Source organism: Mixophyes fleayi, chromosome 7 (assembly GCF_038048845.1).
Source record: "Mixophyes fleayi isolate aMixFle1 chromosome 7, aMixFle1.hap1, whole genome shotgun sequence".
Taxonomy (NCBI): Eukaryota; Metazoa; Chordata; class Amphibia; order Anura; family Limnodynastidae; genus Mixophyes; species Mixophyes fleayi.
Genome location: NC_134408.1, coordinates 106969712 through 106988291, shown reverse-complemented (window position 1 = coordinate 106988291; position 18580 = coordinate 106969712). Strand labels below are relative to the sequence as shown.

Genomic DNA, 18580 nt, shown 5'->3' with positions numbered 1-18580 from the left:
AGGCTAGGAAGGGATGTCTTATTTCCCCAGTAGCCTGTTCCTAATAGCATAATTACAAGCACAGTGACATCATGGCACCCAAGTATGGTAAACAATTCAGTGAGGAAACATTAGTGTCTGTCAGTAAAAATGTTAGGATGCATAAATAATTTTGCTCCTAAGATCTTATACAAATGAAAAATAAAGTTAGTGAAAAGCATAGACAGAAACTTGTACTATGTCCACGCTTTAATAGAGCATTAGAAAATAGTTCAATGACACATCTCGAAGCTTCCCTGCAGCATAGTGCTTTATGCACCTAACAGGCATTTCCATAGAATCCCACAGTATGCAACCAAGTGTTACTGCCTCTGAATACTATAGATCCACATCCCAACTGATGCAAAGTAAATCCTTGTTAGAAAGAGTGCGTTTGTTTACAGTTTTAGATTAGCATCAAAGTGCTTTTAGTAGGCTTTAACAAGTAAACTCTTAAAAATTAACAACCATGAAAAGAAAACACTTACTGGCAGTCCTCAAAATGATATAAAGTCCACATTAAGTAGACTAGAAATAATGCAATCTATATCATTTTTGAGGTCTGCCAGTAAGGGTTTACTTGCCAAATTGAAACATTTCTTCATCAAAAAAATATAAAAAAGCCAAACACCACATATTACACATCATAAAATGCTGTATCTGATAACTTATTCTATTAGTCCTTGGCTAATACAATTAAGGCAGAAGATTGTGTAATGAATCAGGAGAAAAGGCTGGTACAGTTAGATACATAGAACTGTTATGTGTGGTGGCATAACATTAAGTCCATTGTGCTATATAATATTATATATATAATATAATATTATTAATGTTGAGCATTTGTAATTATGATATACTAAGTTAGTACACTATAATAGATATATTTGGAATAGAGGCACCTGCTAATGTACATAACCCCACATCTATTTTCTGTCCAGTTCACAATTCATATATGCAACAAAACTGCCAGCTTACAAAAAAAAATAATCCCCTTACACAATACTGATATATAGAGAAATATCATGTACCTTCCAGAATGGATAACTAGCACCTGTGAGCTACAAACCAATATTCATGTTGGAATTTGTGTGTGTTGAAATATAGGGTTGGTGAGCCTTTGGCTACATCTGTTTGATTTTTATTCGAAAATCTTAAATCAAAATCCTTTAAATTTATGGCCCTGAGTTTACATGAAAGCTTATATGAAATGGGATAACTTGTTGGACATTCCCCTTTGTAGCGCTAAAGAAGAAAATAAAATCAAGTATAACACTTACTTTCCATTTTCTTTACAAAATAATATAAAAGAGGATTAAACTACATTTTCATGCAACTTTAAGACTGATTTTAACACTACATCTCCTTGTATGGACACATTTCAGATTATTTTATTTATTTTATATAAGATTTACAGACTACAACTAAGGCTGACATTAACATAAAAAAGAAGGTGCATTAAAAATGCTTTGTTTTATTAGAGGGAGGAGGGGGCAGGAGATTCTCTCCATTAAGCAATTTATATTTCAGACTTATACAGCTTCATAACCTTTTAGGTGTTTACAGGAATATATATTTCTTCATACAAAAAGTAGCAAGTCTAGAAAATATTAAAGCAGCTTACTGAACCAGAGCTGCAATTCTGAACTCAAAACACATATGCTTGTAATGTATAAGATGGGACAAACATGGTACAATGGCACCACCTACTGGCAATTTATAATATTAAAAGTTACAATTAAACGCAAAGCGTCTACGTAACGTCTGGTAGACACCACGTAGCGGAAATTTGACAGAAAACCTTATAGGTAGATGCATTTGCTGCGTTTGTGGCGCACGGATATCACGCTGCGTACTTTCCGGCAATTATGGTAGAAATCTCCCCTTATAGGAAAAATGAGCCGATATTTCTGTCAAATCTCCGTCGCTAGGTGTTCCCGAAGACAGCTGGTGTCTAACCGAATTCCCCCCTTTTCTTTTAGTCTGCAAGAAATCCTTAAAAATATGCTTTATCTACCAAGTTAGCACAACACCAAAGTTACAATGTCCATATTGTTAAATTAAATTGGCTTTAGTAGGAATCTACTAAAGCCAATTTAATTTAATAAGTCCATTCAGAACCTCACAGAGGAGGGGAATGGACTAGCTATAAATTTGATAAAAACACCTGTCCCAAGTTGGAGATAGAAAATGTCCTGCTCAGACTGTTAACCATAAGGGTATCTTTCTAAAAAAGTTTATCAGAGGAGAGGCGGTAAGCAATGTTTTCTTTTATCCAAGGCCATCCAAAATTAAAAATTTAGATTCAGTTATCCTATAAGTAATGTCACCACCTCTTCCTCACTTGTTGAGCATAGACTTGTCAAATTAGCCGAGTTGATCACCTAGAGCTCAATAAATACCTCACCACAGTCCATCATCGTTAAGAACACTTTCTCCCTCCCCAATGTATTCAATAAGCCAATAAGGGTTTTTATAGTGCATGTAGTCTGCACTGCTGCTTCTGGGTTCACCAATACAAGCTAATTACAGAGATTCCCAAAGGCATCTCAGAGCAGATTTTCCTATGCCAAAGTTAAAATGTAAGTTAATTTAAACCAATTTAATAGTTGTGTATATTTTATTGTTTTACATCATTTAAGGTAGTTTGATTACTACCATCATTACATAAGGTAGAGGATATCCCCCAGACATAATTTTTAGTCTCCTAATAAAATGTGTGGGTAAAGTAGCAGCGGCCGTTCAGCTGCTTTAGGGTGGATCATTCCTCAGTCTGTGTGTATAGCACAGACCAAAAGCTCTATGTGCAAGGATGTTATCCGGTTCTGCAGTAACCCTGCAGCCTGTGATGGGTTCACATACACACTACTGCATGAAAACCAGCACAGTGTAAGCACCAAAACAGAGGTTTGTGAAGAAGACTAATTCAACTTTTCACCCACAGATTTTATTAAAAGAATGTGGAGATACTCTTTGAAAGATACAGTTGTAAAATATGCTCAGTTTAACATCATCAACCATTGTTACAAACAAATAAACGTTCTTCATCTTTGAAATGTGTACAATGGCAGTGGCGCACGCAGAAGGGTTTCTGGTTCCCCAGAAACCCCTCCCCTCCCCTCCGGTAACCAACGGTAATCCACAGCGGCCGTGGCGCTGTCAAAGAAGCGTCCGCGGCAGTGCTGTATTGTAGTATAATACAGCACCGCCGCGGATGCTTCTTGACAGCGCCGCGGCTGCTGTAGAATTCAGACTCGCTGAAATGGAGCTGCTGCGCATGCTCTCTCTCGCTCTATTTTTTTTCTCCGGGGCGGGGGGGGGGCGGAAACCCCCCCTTCTAAATCCTGCGTTCGCCTCTGAATGGTACACATCAACAATGCACTTTCAATAAAACAGCAAAACACCATCAAAAGAATAAAACCACCATAACAGTGGCCCAATTCTATAGCTCAAAAAATAAAAATCTAAATTCACCTGCAGCAGAATGCTCTATAACAATGTCACCCTACAGCATGCAAATATACCAGAAATATCAAAATATAGTGCAAAATTGCGCTGGTGAAAAACGTGAAATCAAGTGACAATATAACAATGTGAAATATATAATAGTTTCTTTAAAATGACGTGTTCTCTCTTCTTGTGGTGTATTCTTATTTATTCCTCTCGTATTACCATGTAAAAAGAAGAATAGGATCCAAAACATAGTGTAACCTGTATATATGCTGCACATAATTCACAATGTGGTTTGGAAATAACTTTCACCTTAAAAGAGAAGCTCTCTCTAAATCATCCAAAAACTGAGGCTTTGAGCTGGATATTTAGAGATTTTTTTCTCGCAGTGCAAACAAAAACAATTTTCTGTTATAACCAAAGCTTATTAGACCTCTAGTATATGTCTTGAGTAATATATAAAAAAAAAATATATAGGCAATACAAATTTGAAATTAAAACTTGTACTTTATTACCAGACTTTAGCTGGATTCAGGCGCTTCAAACATAGTAAAAGCTGCAATCTCTCGATCCCCCTGAGGGAATATTCTTACCCCAGGTAGATGGAACATAGAGCGTATAGAAACCGACAAGTGTCTGCATACAACAGTAATAAACAGCCAACAAGATAGTCTCTCCGGCTCACAGTTGTGCATAGTGCAACTGCTCTCAGGTCCCCAGTCAGACCAACGCTTTTTAAATTACTCTATCAAGGTGTGGGGTTACAATGTCCATATTATATTCCTACTAAAGCCAGTTTAATTTAATAAGTCTATTCAGATCCTCACAGGAGGGGACCGGGACTTTTTATAAATTTAAAAAAAAAAAAAAACACCTGTCCCAAGCTGGAGATAGACAATCTTCTGCGAATACTGTTAACCATAAGGGGATCTTTCCGAAAAACCTATCGGGAGAGTCTAATCAGAATCTGACAAAATGATGATCAAATAACACAATAAACCCTGTGACTGCATCGGTCTGTGTGCAGGGTCAGCTGCTGTTGGGGAACACTGTGCTACTATGATTATCCTGTGTTTAATTGCAGTAGTAGTATACAGTGTTCTTGTAGGCCACTAGAGCTTACCCAGCAGTGCACAGGTTAAGTAATCATAACTAAAGTAGCAATTAGTAGACTAACCTAGAGCAAAACAATAATTCAGGTTGTAAAGGGCAAAAAAAAAATCTCTTAGCGCCAGAGTTTTTAATTATAATCATTAGAGAACTGCTGATGAATTGCTCTTTTTGGTTTCAATTGTACATAAATGGCCAACACCCCAAACCAAGACATATTCTGAAATTAAATACAAGTGTGATAATGCTTGGAAAGCTGAAATGACTTTGGAGACAGAAAAAACTATACATACTGTGTGTATAAAATAATTTTATCTGCTTGATAAATTGACAAAAATTAGCCTGTGTCTGCTAGTGACAACATTCTCCTAAGCCACTGGCCCTGAAATTGTTAAACCCAAGTAGGTAACTGAAGAAAATATGCAGTGCTCAGATTTTCCTCTGCCCAACACATGACTTCTGTTACTTATGCCATCATGATGTTGCTCCTGGTCCCTCCTTGATGATCTATGAAAGACACTACCATACTGTTGTCTGCAAATACCCCGAGATTCTTGTATTGTAAAAGATGATGAAAATGTTGATTTGGCATCTAGACTGCCCTCATTTCCAGGACATTTACAACTCCTCTCTCTCTCTGTGACTATGTTTTTGCCAGGAGATGGGCTTCCCAGCCTGTGTAACTGGAATCTATTGTATGTACTGTCCATTCTGGTTCTAGAAGAGAAACTAGATTCTTTAGTTGTGGATCCTGATTGTCTAACTGAAGGTTCTGCATGTGCCACCTTGCCAAAGGAAGTATGTTATATATATATATATATATATACACACACACACACACACACACACATACACACACACACACTACATATCCTAATTCCTCTTGAAAAAGTCGAGTGACGAAATGCGTTGAGGGGGATAAGGCGTCTTCTGATTCTTTCCTTTGGATTACCATATCTACCTTGGCCAGGTGGTTTTGAGAGATCCGTGACTACCATCTGGAAAGACTGCAGATAAGCCTATATATGTTATATATTATGTACGGGCGCATTTTATATATAAAATAATTTTATCTTTGTAATAAATTTTTAATGGAATAATTCTGTTATGAGTTCATGTTGGTACCCACATTTGAGGAATTGTTGGTAGCCTTTTTTGGCATACTACACCATAATACTTTTGTTCTGAGTCCATAGCGATCTGAATATTTGGAGCCATAAGGACTGGACATCAAGGATCTTTACTATATAGGATGTCGGGAATCTAATTACAGATAAGCTGTTTATTATTCGTTTTTTTGGTATGAGGCCAATTCACTTGTTTGTCGCACTGAGAAGACTAATTGTTGGTCATTTAATACACTATGCGTGGCGCTTCTCTCTCTTTTTGTCATAATATATATATATATATATATATATATATATATATATATATATATATATATATTGGAGGGAAACATTCATAGAAGTCGGACAAATTTGAATTGGAATCTGTTAAGACTGCAGCTAACAAGGCAAGGACCGGACCTTGATATATTTATTTTTTGGTGAAAATACCAATTCCTGATTTACTGCTTTCTCAATTCTGCTACACGTTTAATACTTTCGCCTGACAACATCCGCAAGGAACTTCACCAAAGGGAAGACAAGTGTACTGGTAGTGGAGACCCAGAACAAAGAACTTGAGAAGACGCTGGTTATAAACTGCAAACAGGTATATGAAAATAAGCATCCAGAAAGCCTCCCTCACCTATGCCAACTATAATAGGATTTATAGACTCCATACGGAAACGCTTTGCATTAACAAAATTACTGAGTCACCTTAAATCTAGTACAGCTTGAAAACCCCCAAATTTTCTGACTAGTAAAAGTTTGAAGTAAAAGCCTGCATCCTTTTGAGAAGAGCAATCCCTCTGGCTCCCTGCAACTGTAGACTGATGCACAACACTTCCAATTCTACTTTTTATTCTCACCTGACAGTGCCCAGAACGCATTTATTCCTGATTTTGACCTTGCCTCCCATCTAAAAGCCTGAATACCCAAAAGGGTTATTTGGATGTTATGGCACCACTTGTCTAGTGTTCAATCTTCCAGTTAGTAGATCTTTAACTCCTTAGAACGATGGCAGGATAAAGACTGACGATTCTTTCTTACGGAAGACTGTTGTATTTACCCCCAGAAAACTTCTGAATAATTGTATCTAGCTAGTCACCAAAGGGCAAGAAAATTTAAAAGAATGGATAGCTAGCCTTTGGCCCATGGACATAGCCAGAGAGATCTTCAAAGGAATCCTTCTCTGCATAACCTCAATGCTTTTTAGCAAGTATTATCTATTTGTTTTCTATTAAACACCCGAATTAAGTGTTTTTTTCCCATAGACTAAATGCTCTGGATATTGAAGCCATGGCCACACCTGCTTTCACGGTACTTCCAGAAGAAATGCATAGTTTCTTAAAACAAGTTTCCATTCTTCTATTCATGAGATTCTGCCAAGCACCAGTGTCTTCTAAAGGAATAGTCAGAATACAGCATACCCATCCAGGTCCTCTAAAGAATCCAATTTAATGCAGAGGAAGAATTGCTAATAATCAAATTCCATACTTGTCTTAGCTCTTTCCCTGCTTTGCATTTAAATCTTAAGTCACAAATAACTTCTAAGATATCGGTCCTTTAAACTATCCAGGGGGCTAGGAATTGTTTTCTAAAGGGCTGACCAATACATTTAGCTTAAAAAAAAACCCTTAATCTACATGTAAACGTTTGTCACAGGCTCCAATGCCGAAATTGTTAATATTCTGCCCTCTCTACACTCTGTGGAAAGATAATAATCCAAACAAGATACCCCTAGACTTGGGGGCTTACCTTGGACGGGTGCTCTCTTGTACTGCTTGCAGCACACATCCTGTGTGCTTCACTCCCTTCCAGGATTCCACGGGGGCCAGCAGCACTTTCAGGGAGCAGAGAATGGCAGCACACCTGCAGTTCGTAGGTCATTTTTGCCAAGTCCTCTGGATAGAGGTAAGCTTCTACTTGTATCCTCTGCTAGACACCGGAGGAGACGTCAGGAAAGAGGAGCTATACTATTTATTACCTGGAGATGTGTTTATTTCCAGTATTTACCTAGAAGGGACTAACCCATTGTTAAGGCTGCTATGGAGGACTGTGCAGGTAGGACTCACTGTTGTGCCATATGTGCTCTAAAAATAAGCATGGTTCAATAGATATAATTTACACACACTTTCTATTGTACTTCATACAGAAATGGGTGGTATGTTTTACATAGCAGGTCATCTCAAAACTATGTAAACAAAAATATGCCTGGAAGACAATTATCTCTGAAGGTGGAATGCCCTTTAAGTATTTTACCAAGGATCCATGTGTGGATAACTCCTCATACATGGGACTAACCATTTTCCCAGTAATAGTTTGCATTTGTTTTAAATAACGTAAGAGTGTTTCTGCAAAATTACTTTCTTCAAGATGCTTTTTCGTTTAAACAGCTACATTTCCTTTTCAATATTTTTGTGGCGGCAGCTGAGAGATTAAACAAAAAAAAACAAGAAACAAAATCAAAGTATTTAAAAGACAAAATTGCCATTTTATTATTTTATATGCACCTATAATGAGACTTAACACTGGCATTTAATTAACAGGCTTAAATGAACAAAGCCGAAACAGTGGAAAATTGGTTCTATTTCAATTCTTTTCCGAAATTCTTGAAAAACATTCTAAATTTCCTAAACGCTGGTCTTTGAAAAAAAAACAAACTGTTTTATTGCCAGATTTCAATGATATTTTATTTCCATTTGTAGCACATGTTGGTCATGAATATATGTGATTGATGCAGAGCGGGAAATATTAACTTTCAACTGCGTGTGAATTTCATCTCACCATTTTGAGTTTATTTGTAGGTTTACATTTTGAATATGGTAAAATACAATACTTGTATTTTCTCATTCGGTGGAGTGTGATCACGTGAAAATTTAGTCACACAAATATAGGACTAAATTATGTGTACCTTGCACAAGCCCTGATGAAGTTATAGGTCCAGGAACACAAAGTACATCATTTTAAAGTGTACAATGTGCTGTGACTGCAGGACAGCAATGTACAAAGTGCTTTACAGTGTGCCCAAGATGAAATGGGGTTGGTGGTGGTGGGAGAAGAGAATATAGGATATGGGCACCTTATTTATGGTTTTAGACAACATTGATTCTGTAGAATATTCACTCATTTATACAGGTGTGTAAGACCCATGGTGTTACGCAGAGTGAGCGGCACATTAAGGTGCTAGGGAAGGAGTTGGAAGGAGATAGACATTTTTAACCAATTTGCTACTAGATTGCGGATGAACCTCATCCAAGTCTCACCTCCGCATTTTAAGATCATTTGTAATTGCTATATATTAGTGGACATGCCATCTAGCAGTAAGTCACTATTACAAGTAATAACATATTGATGTAATTCATGACAAATAAATAAACAGGCCCTCTGCTGCTCTCTGCAGGCAGTCCCAGTAATGTTATCACGAAGTTGCCAGATTTCTCTGGCAACCTAAATGAAGAAGTTTCTCTGCCATCCCAAACAGCGTTCATATTTAATGTGATGATTTACTAATCGCGTTCTACAGATCCAACTCAAACAGCCACTGAGCACGCTACTGTAGCCAGAGGCTGAGGCCCTGCTCAATAAAATGTAGATCTACACTGGGGTTAAATACTGTCACTGGCATGTGTTGCTTTTAGCCTCAGCAGATTTCTACAGGGAGGGGTTGTCGGATATATTTTTTCATAATGTTAAAATCAACTAAATTGATACTTTGTTTTGCCACAGTACTTGTAAATAACGAGATTCCTGACAGTCTATAACACAGCAATAAATAAAAATAAAAAATAAATAAAAAAAGTACCATCCTGTGAAAGCAGTCGCTATGAAAGGTTGTACCACACGATGGCACCATCCATTTACAAATCACTATGTAGAAGAAAAGTACTTAAAACACGACAGCACAGCAGACAGACTTTTTTTTAAAAAAATAGCTATTATTAGAAAGGTATAGTGGCTATTGAATTTTAGTTGTTTTGAAAATGTGGGACCATAACAGATACTGTATATCTGGAATGAGGCTTTGATCGCAAGAGCATCTTTTCAAACACTCTTTTCTTACAATTGTAAAATTACATAGAAAACGCACGTCATTTCTTTCATTTTCGGCCTCTTTAATGCAATTTTGCAATGCATAAAAAAAAAAAAGTACTTAGAGGTAAAGACTTAAAGATTTTGACATGTCAAAATATTGAAGATCACAATGCAGCACCGTCAGCAACCCACAATGTATGGCACCCATGCCAATGACTCAAACAAACAGAAACTAATAAAAACTATGACTTTTAATAAACATTTTTGCAAAGTTCTCAAAAGCACAGAAGGGTCATTCCACATCAGATCACATAATAAAAATTAATTGTCCACCACCCATCTCAGGTTTTAAGATTTTTTTCTTTTTTATGAGGATGTCCAAAAAACTTTCTGTCAAATATCTCAACTGTCTGACCATTAGTTTCCAAAATATTGATTTTTCAAGGTATTAAACCATTTACTAATCACAGCTTATTATTCCAGTTTATTTGAAGTATCACAGGTGTTTATTAAGGAATCACCACAAAATCAAACCAAATTACTTTATCTGCCTTACGTTTTGAGTTACAGCAAAAATGCAAGAATTAAAAATGTTAGGTTAAATCAACATTAGATATCCCATTTTTTTAGATGCTCAACAAAGGTATACAGGGCCCCTGAGGAAAGTGTGGAACACTGAATCGATCATTGGACGTTACTCGGTAACCTATTTTGCTGATCTGTTAACACACACTGAGCATTCATGAATTTTTACTTTGTATGGACTGTGCACACTTTAAATGATGTGATTTGAGTGCATTCCCTCATGGAATAAATAAATATACAAATCTATCTCTCTCTATCTATCTCTATAAAACTTAATGAAATAGAACTGGAAGTCCAAGTTCCCACCATACTGCTGTCGTCTAGTATCCCGAGGCAGCTAAGTATTGATAAGTTGCCTCGGCAAGGTTTTAGTAAAGCGATAGGTTTTCCTACCACTGCGATAAGCAGTGATAGAAATCCAGTACTGTTGCTGCTTAATAAGAAATAGGCCTGTGTAACTTTCAGCATGACCATATGAGAGTTCAACCCATAATTTAAGAGTAGCACACGACAAGAGTTTGTTTCTTGCGCTTGGCAATGATTTCTAAAAGATTTAAACTCACAGGTGGTCACAGAGCCATTCATGTATCTCTGCTCTAACTTCAGCAGGTTAATGCATTGTTGGCGCTTGTCGATCTCTATAGATTACTATGGAAAAAGTCTTATATGTATGTGTTGATATTCTAGATGATGCATTTAACTGTATGAAAGTGTGGGACCCCTGGTTAAATTCTATGCTTTACTGAATCTTGAAGTAAAAAGAACTTCACACAACCTCTGCAGGGCACACATTTTAATGCAGTTACCATATGCTTTCAGAAATAAACAATTTGGGGGGAAAAGTGAATATTGCATGTGCAAAATGTTGGGCACCTCACAGTTAGCTGGCTACATATAAAGGAGGTTTTACTAATCTTTCTTTAGGACGATTTCCCCCACTGAGATATAGGGGTAAATGTATGAAGCTCCGGGTTCTTCAAAACCCGCAAGTTCGGCGTCTGCAGCGCTTAAATTTAAAGCGGTGCTGCCTTGTAAAGGGAAACTTCCCTTTACAAGGCAGCACCGCTTTAAATTTAAGCGCTGAAGACGCCGAACTCGCGGGTGTTGAAGAACCCGGAGCTTCATACAATTACCCCATAGACTTGGGTCTTCTTGCATTCATTGCATGTTTGAGATCTCCCCACAGATTTTTTGAATACTACAAGTATGTGGACTGTGAAAGTCATTCAAAAACCATAATCTTTAGACACGTTAGTATTTCATAGTGTATTTTGAATTGCAGTTTTGACAAAATATTAAACTTTTTTTCTGATTCACTTTCTTCTCCAACTTTGGGACATTCAATTATAATATTCTATGATATTTAGGTGAATCCATTCTTCCTTGCACCCCGGCACATATTCTGTGGTATCTGTGGTATCACGCATGCCCAAAGCAGAACATCCCCATTCTTACCCGTTGGCAAGGTAACCTTTTTCAAATACTTCACCTGTTTCTATCCAATTCAAGCTATTGTAGAGATGAACAATTATTTAATTTTTCTTTCATCATTCCACAGCACCTTTCTTTCAATAAGTTTATGGCTTGTCCGAGTATTGTTTTGCATACTTCAGATTGACTTTTGTGAGGAGTTTAGAATAAAGATCATCTCCCATGCAAATTTGTGTACACAATGCTGTTTTGTGGACCATTTCTCTGGTGTCATATTAATCTATCTGCAGTGAGCAATATGCGAGTTATGCTTGGCATATCTAATCCACCTATGAAAAGTTCCAACAGATCTTTCTTACAGATATTGTAACATCGCAGATTTTCCCCGTGGTGTTGTGGTACCAGGACCCATGCAGCTGCGCATAATCGCGGGCGCGAATCCTAATTGAATATGCCCCCAACAGATCCTTGCAACTTACACTTTTTCATGTTTCTGACAGTGGAATTTCCAATCTGGAAGCATTTAGATATCTTTTATAGCCTCCTCTGCTTTGCAACAGTCAATTATCTTTAATTTCAAGTCCTCGGCTGTTTAGAATAGTACAGAGGTTATAAGGGTCAGTTATTTATTCAACTCTGGAATTGTCATCACCTGGCTTAACTTAACGCCCAGTGTGTCAATCAAGTTTATTAAAGAATAAACCGGAAGAGAGCATAAACGTTTGCACGCACCACATTCTGGTTTTTCCCCCCATTTTGTTCAAATCGGCAAATAAATATTACTTGTGCATGAAAGTGTGCAGAAATGTCTTGTTTAAGTTTGTAGATACTTTTCTTGCACTGAGGGGATTCAGTGAAATATGCAATTTGACCAGCTTTGCCCAAACTCTTGTCTACAACAATACATTCACACAAAGTTATATACTTTATGTGAACACGACTCACCACCCTGCTCAACCTAAGCAGATTGAGAAGAGCAAAGTAGGTCATTGGTAAGTGTGTAACAAACAGCATATTTTTTGTTTTGGTTTTAAACTTTAATTCAACTCCACTCAAAACAATTTTTTTAGTTTTTTGTAAAAGTTTTTTTTAATTTGCATTTCTACAGGAAAGTAAAATGTTTACTAAAAGACAAACTAATATGGGACAGACTGGGTTTCTGAAATTGTTTTGAGGGGGGAAAAAAGGGGGAGGGGGGGGACGAATACAACATTAAAAACAAAAATGTTGCGAATAGTATAACCATAGGAAAACTATGGGGGGTATTCAATTGTTGCTCCGGGCGCCGCCGGAACGAGCGCATTAAAACTATTACCGTTTATACGGTAATTACTCGCTCAATTTCAGCTCGCAGGTCCCTGAGCAGCGAGCTGAAATTGAGCGAGTAAATTACCGTATGAACGGTAATTACGCGCAATATTATCGTATAAACGGTAATAGTTTTAACGCGCTCGTTCCGGCGGCGCCCGGAGCAACAATTGAATACCCCCCTATGTGTTTAAAGACATTTTGCAGCATATTACTACATTTGCACTAGTTTTATATCTCTTGATCATAGGGATTTTTTCACATTTTTGCCCAATTTCCATATACAACGAAAAATTATAATTTAATAAAAAAATAAATACAATTCACAGCAAGGTATCATTGTTTAAGCCAACACTCAAAAATACAATAAGAAAAAGCTCTTCCCTAACTCTAAATAGTAAACAATTTTACCTAAAATTTAATAAAAACACAAGGACTACACACTAAAAAAAATAAAGACGTACTGTAAATTCTAGAAACTGTTTAGTGTGCATTACATTGTTATGTTCATGTATTCATGCAATCATATTCATTTAGTAACAGGAGAAAGGGATCTGTGGATTTTGGATAGGAGAAACAATGAAGGATAGAGCACCATTAATGCAATGGTATGTTCATAAGCTCAATTGCTGCCTTTAACAATTTTGTTATACCCAATGACTTAAAATATTCTTTAATCCTGAGAGAGCAGCTGCAGAACTATACTTTCCTCTAACTCACTATTATACCATCTGCTGTCACTGAGTAACTGAGAAGATAGCCAAGAGTGAGATAAAGATAGTAGAGAACATTGGGGGGTTCTGAACAATTGTTCTATTTTAGAAAATCATTATGAACTTAATTTAAAACAGCTGTTTAAATTCCTTACTGCTAAGATGGACCCACAAAGTATTTAAGTGACATGGCAATGGAAAACCAATTACATGCATTGCAAAAAGATTTCCTGTATTTATTATGTATACTGCCAGTTACCAATTACACCCTGTCAGTCCTGCTTAACTAAAGCTGCATACACACTACAGGTTTTTCAACCAATTACCATGCCAATCACATGACAAACAACTGATAAGTCCGATATTGCATTAGTGTGTGCGCTCTCACGATCATGATTTATGGTAACAAAGCACATCATATCGTTTCATTTCATTTTATAAACTGACTAAAAATCACCATCAACAATGTCGGACAAATATGGAAGTGTGTATGCAGTCACAACCAGCAGTGTAGGCAGACCTCTACAGAGTGTGCAGAGTCACAACCTTTTCAGCAAATGGATATGACAGATAAAGAGTACAGAGCTGAAGGTTAATTGGGTGTGTGTACACATAAATATGCATGCTCATTGGGACTTTCAGTTGTTGGAAAAATTGTTACTACAGATGCGATTTCTGTGTATACCCAGCTTAACTGTTGCATGCTTTTATTTTACCTTAATCCATTTCAAATGCTTACTGTTCTAAAGCTGGGTACACACTACACGGTTTTCGTCCAATAATCGGCTGAATCAGCCGACATATGACCGCTCGTTCAAAAGTCGGGTCAGTGTGTGCAGTGACACGATGGTTGAAAGTCTGCCCAAATGGACGATTGTTGCCTCATTTGGTTGGTCGTACCGTTTAATATTTTCGTTCCAATCTCGTTTCCGCTGTGTAGTGTGTATAAACTTCCGACCGATCCACAACAGTGAGTACGAAATTACAGTCATTGCTCACAACAACATGGCTGTAAAAAGTCGTTAAAGGGACGTCCGCTCTTCCCTAAACAAGGCTAGTGTGTATGCAGTCCATGGACCGAGCGATCGGACCATCGATCACATGTAAAATCGCTTGGCATAAAAAGTTGGTCGAAATTTCTGTAGTGTGTTCCCAGCTTAAGACTGACCACTGTGAAGAATTTCTACTCTTGACCATGCATTCATTACCTGCTAATGTTCCCTGTTTCACAATACCTTATGCATCTTACAATGTCTCCATCACATCCTCTCTATGCTCGCCCTCGTCTCTCACCCTTCATCATCATCTATTTATTTATATAGCGCCACTAATTCAGCAGCGCTGTACAGAGAACTCATTCACATCAGTCCCCTGCCCCATTGGAGCTTACAATCTAAATCCACAGAGGCAGGCGCGCGCACACACACAGGCGCGTGCGCACACACAGGCGCGCGCACACGGGTCAATTTGTTAGCAGCCAATTAACCTATAGTATGGGAGGAAGCAGGAGCAAATAAAAACGAAAGTGTTAAAAACCGATGTAAATATTAATAGACTTACCTTTAAACCGACTGTGCAGATCACCGATAGAGCACTAGGCTGACGGCAAGTGTTTTTGATTGAAGAGCTTTCCGGCACTACAGTTTACTGTCATTGCGACTTCTATTCATCTGAATTTAAAGCGGCAATGTTGGGTAAAGTGTTCAAACACTTAACCTGCGGGGGCCCCAACATTGCCGCTTTAAATTCAGATGAATAGAAGCCGCGATGACAGTAAACTGTAGTGCCGGAAAGCTCTTCAGTCTAAATCACTTGCGACCAGCGTAATGCTCCATCGGTGATCTGCACAGTCGGTTTAAAGGTAAGTCTATTATTAATTAAATCGGTTTTCAACACTGTCGTTTTTTATTTGTGGGTCAAGTGGGTGTCTGATTTTTCGCAATCTAAAAAACCGTACCCAACCCATCAAGAGTTGTTAATATATTTAATATTGTAGAAAGATAGCGCGGATGTATAGTGTCACTTCACTCAGAATAAAGTCCAGAAAACAGTTCTTAGGTTTCAACACCAATCATCACTTTCTTGTATACAAGCGGCAGCCACAAAACAAATCTATAACAAGAAAGAGAAAGCCGGGTGCCTAATAATAGTATATTAGTATTTCAGGAACAATTCCTAAAAAATGAAGGTAATATATAAGCGTACCAAATATTTTCTTTGTTTGATGTATCAAAGTTACCTCCTCCTCACTGGCCTTCCCGCTATACAAACCACCCCGAATGCTGAAAGAGAAGCCTAAAAGATCATTTGACACCTAACTTTTGAGTCATTTGCATTGGTGTCAATGACTACACATTTTCTTTGGCTCTTAAAAAGATTCTCCTGGCTCCTAGATTTGACACCTAAATTCTAGATTAGTGCTACATTTAAACAAAGTCATCCAATTAGCAACACACTGTCACTGCTATTTCATGCTAAAGAAAAAAAAATATTGTAACCCTAAATACATGCAGACATTTCACTTTTAGGGGATGGAGGAGGAATTCTACGGGTATTGTGTTTCAAATAATCATCTGCATTTCTTTTTATTTTTAAATAACCCATCTGAGCTGTAGATATTAACCCATTTGCCAATATGGCCTTTTTCACCCATGTTCTGAGTTAATTTTGGCTGGTCAGATTCCAACATGAATATCAGAAATGTATTTATGCAATATCAACACAATATATACCTTGTTTGTTTTGTTTTTTAAGACTTTGAACATTTAGAACTCCTGACACAACGACGAATATCTAACCCTCCAAAAAAGTGTAAAAAAATAATAATGTTCCAGCAGTTTGACTGTGTACTCTATACTGCTCTCCTCTCTGAACACCGATGGGTGTCACGGTGCTACACAGTGTAGTGGGAAACCCTTTAATGTTTTATTAAATTCTATTAGAAACTACACTAGAGGAAATTTCATTTATAAATGTTCAATTTAAATTGAGAATGAGCAAAGTCCTTACGATCACATCAGAGAATAATTAAACACAGTTAAGGCAAATGTCTAAATTAACAATTGCGTATTCTATTTTACTGCGGAAACAGCAATAAAAGGTCAGCAACCAGCACAATTGAAAAATCATTATCTATTTAACCTGACATTCCAGGTGCTACATTCAACATGGGAGCTGTACTCAGCTCTTTGAAGTCTTAGCTTTATCTACCTCACTCAATGGGAGGAATTAAATTCAGCCGTGCTCAACGCGGCATTAGAATTACCGTATTAACAGTAATAGAATTAACCCTGATTTTTGCTCAGGGCTCCCTGAGCTGCAAGCAAAAACCAGCATTAAAGATTACCGTATTAAAGGTAATAAAGGGCACTATTACCATAAAATTGGTAAGAGTGCGCAGGCCACGTTACTTTCAGCAGGAATGCAGCCAACTAAATTCTCCCTATAGGTAGGATTCCTTAACTGAAAATATAATAGACCAGTGTTGGCTAACCTGTGACACTCCAGGTGTTGTACAACTACAAGTCCCAGCATACCCTTCCATCAATAAGCTGCTATATATTGGCAAAGCATGCTGGGACTTATAGTTTCACAACACCTGGGGGTAAATGTATTAACCTCCGGTTTCTTCAACTCCCGCGAGTTCGGCGTTTTCGGCGCTCAAATTTAAAGCGGCGCTGCCTTGTAAAGGGTTTCCGTTTTCAAGGCAGCGCCGCTTTAAATTTAAGCGCCGAAGACGCCGAACTCGCGGGAGTTGAAGAAACCGGAGGTTAATACATTTACCCCCTGGAGTGTCACAGGTTAGCCAACACTGTAAGAGACTATTCATAAAAACCTAGCTACATGCTGAAATGTGGTCTAGGGCCCCCATCCCCTGCTAATTTTATTGCTGCACAGTTATTTTCTGCTACAAATATGAAAAGTATTTGTAAAAATTGATAAATTGCAGATATTGACTTTAACTACATTAAACCAGTATAATATAGCTGACAAAAAAGGCATTCATTTGTTATGTAATAACTTTAGCCTGTCTGCTTTGTTCCACTAAAAGCAACAATGTTTGCTCCAATGTGAACAATTAACTGAACACTAATGCAAACATTGTTTCTCACATATCCAAGATATTCTTTATTTAAAAGCTATACCTAACAATGTCATGTAAGAATTCTGTAGTTTTCCATTAGAATTCCAACACTAATCAGCAGTACATCAATCAATAATCATTCATTATTACATAAAGCTTCCTATGCATAGTAATTTATGCTTAAATATTACTGAACAATTGTAGACTAAAGAAACTAAGCTTGTAAATTATAGGGTATATTCTGCCTTTAACTCTTAACTGGTAGTGAGTACTTCAGCAGTAGGTATATACTGCATTGTTAAATCTATAAGTTTAAAAAGGATAATAGTTATTAAATATTTCATAGCAAAACAATATTTGTCAACCAAATCTTAATGGAAAGTAGACTCAAATATACAATAGTCCTTTAAGCCACCAAAACCAATATGCTGGAAAGCACCAATGTCATGAAAACAAATCCAAGTTAATAAAATGAATAAATAAAATGTTTAAACTGCTGCTGCTCAATGATAAACAAGAAGCCTTCCTACATTTACATTCACTGTGAAGCGCACTGCTAAACAGATGAATGAGAGAAATGTTGGTGGAAATTTTAAATAAGTATCATGATTCAATTTACAGAAGGCCCCTTATCTGGAAAACCCAAGATTCACATATTGTGAATAAACCCCACACCTGTGCATTAGGTAAAAGAAAATAAACTATCAGCTTGTTAGTTCTTAACTATAGCTTTTAGTAACAATTCT

The 18580-nt window shown here is 37.2% G+C and overlaps 1 protein-coding gene across 2 annotated transcripts in view; it reads right to left on the bottom strand.

The window, feature by feature from the left end:
• ADARB1 (adenosine deaminase RNA specific B1) overlaps positions 1-18580 on the bottom strand; it is an 87792-nt gene that overhangs the window by 43361 nt on the left and 25851 nt on the right. The window lies entirely within an intron of this gene.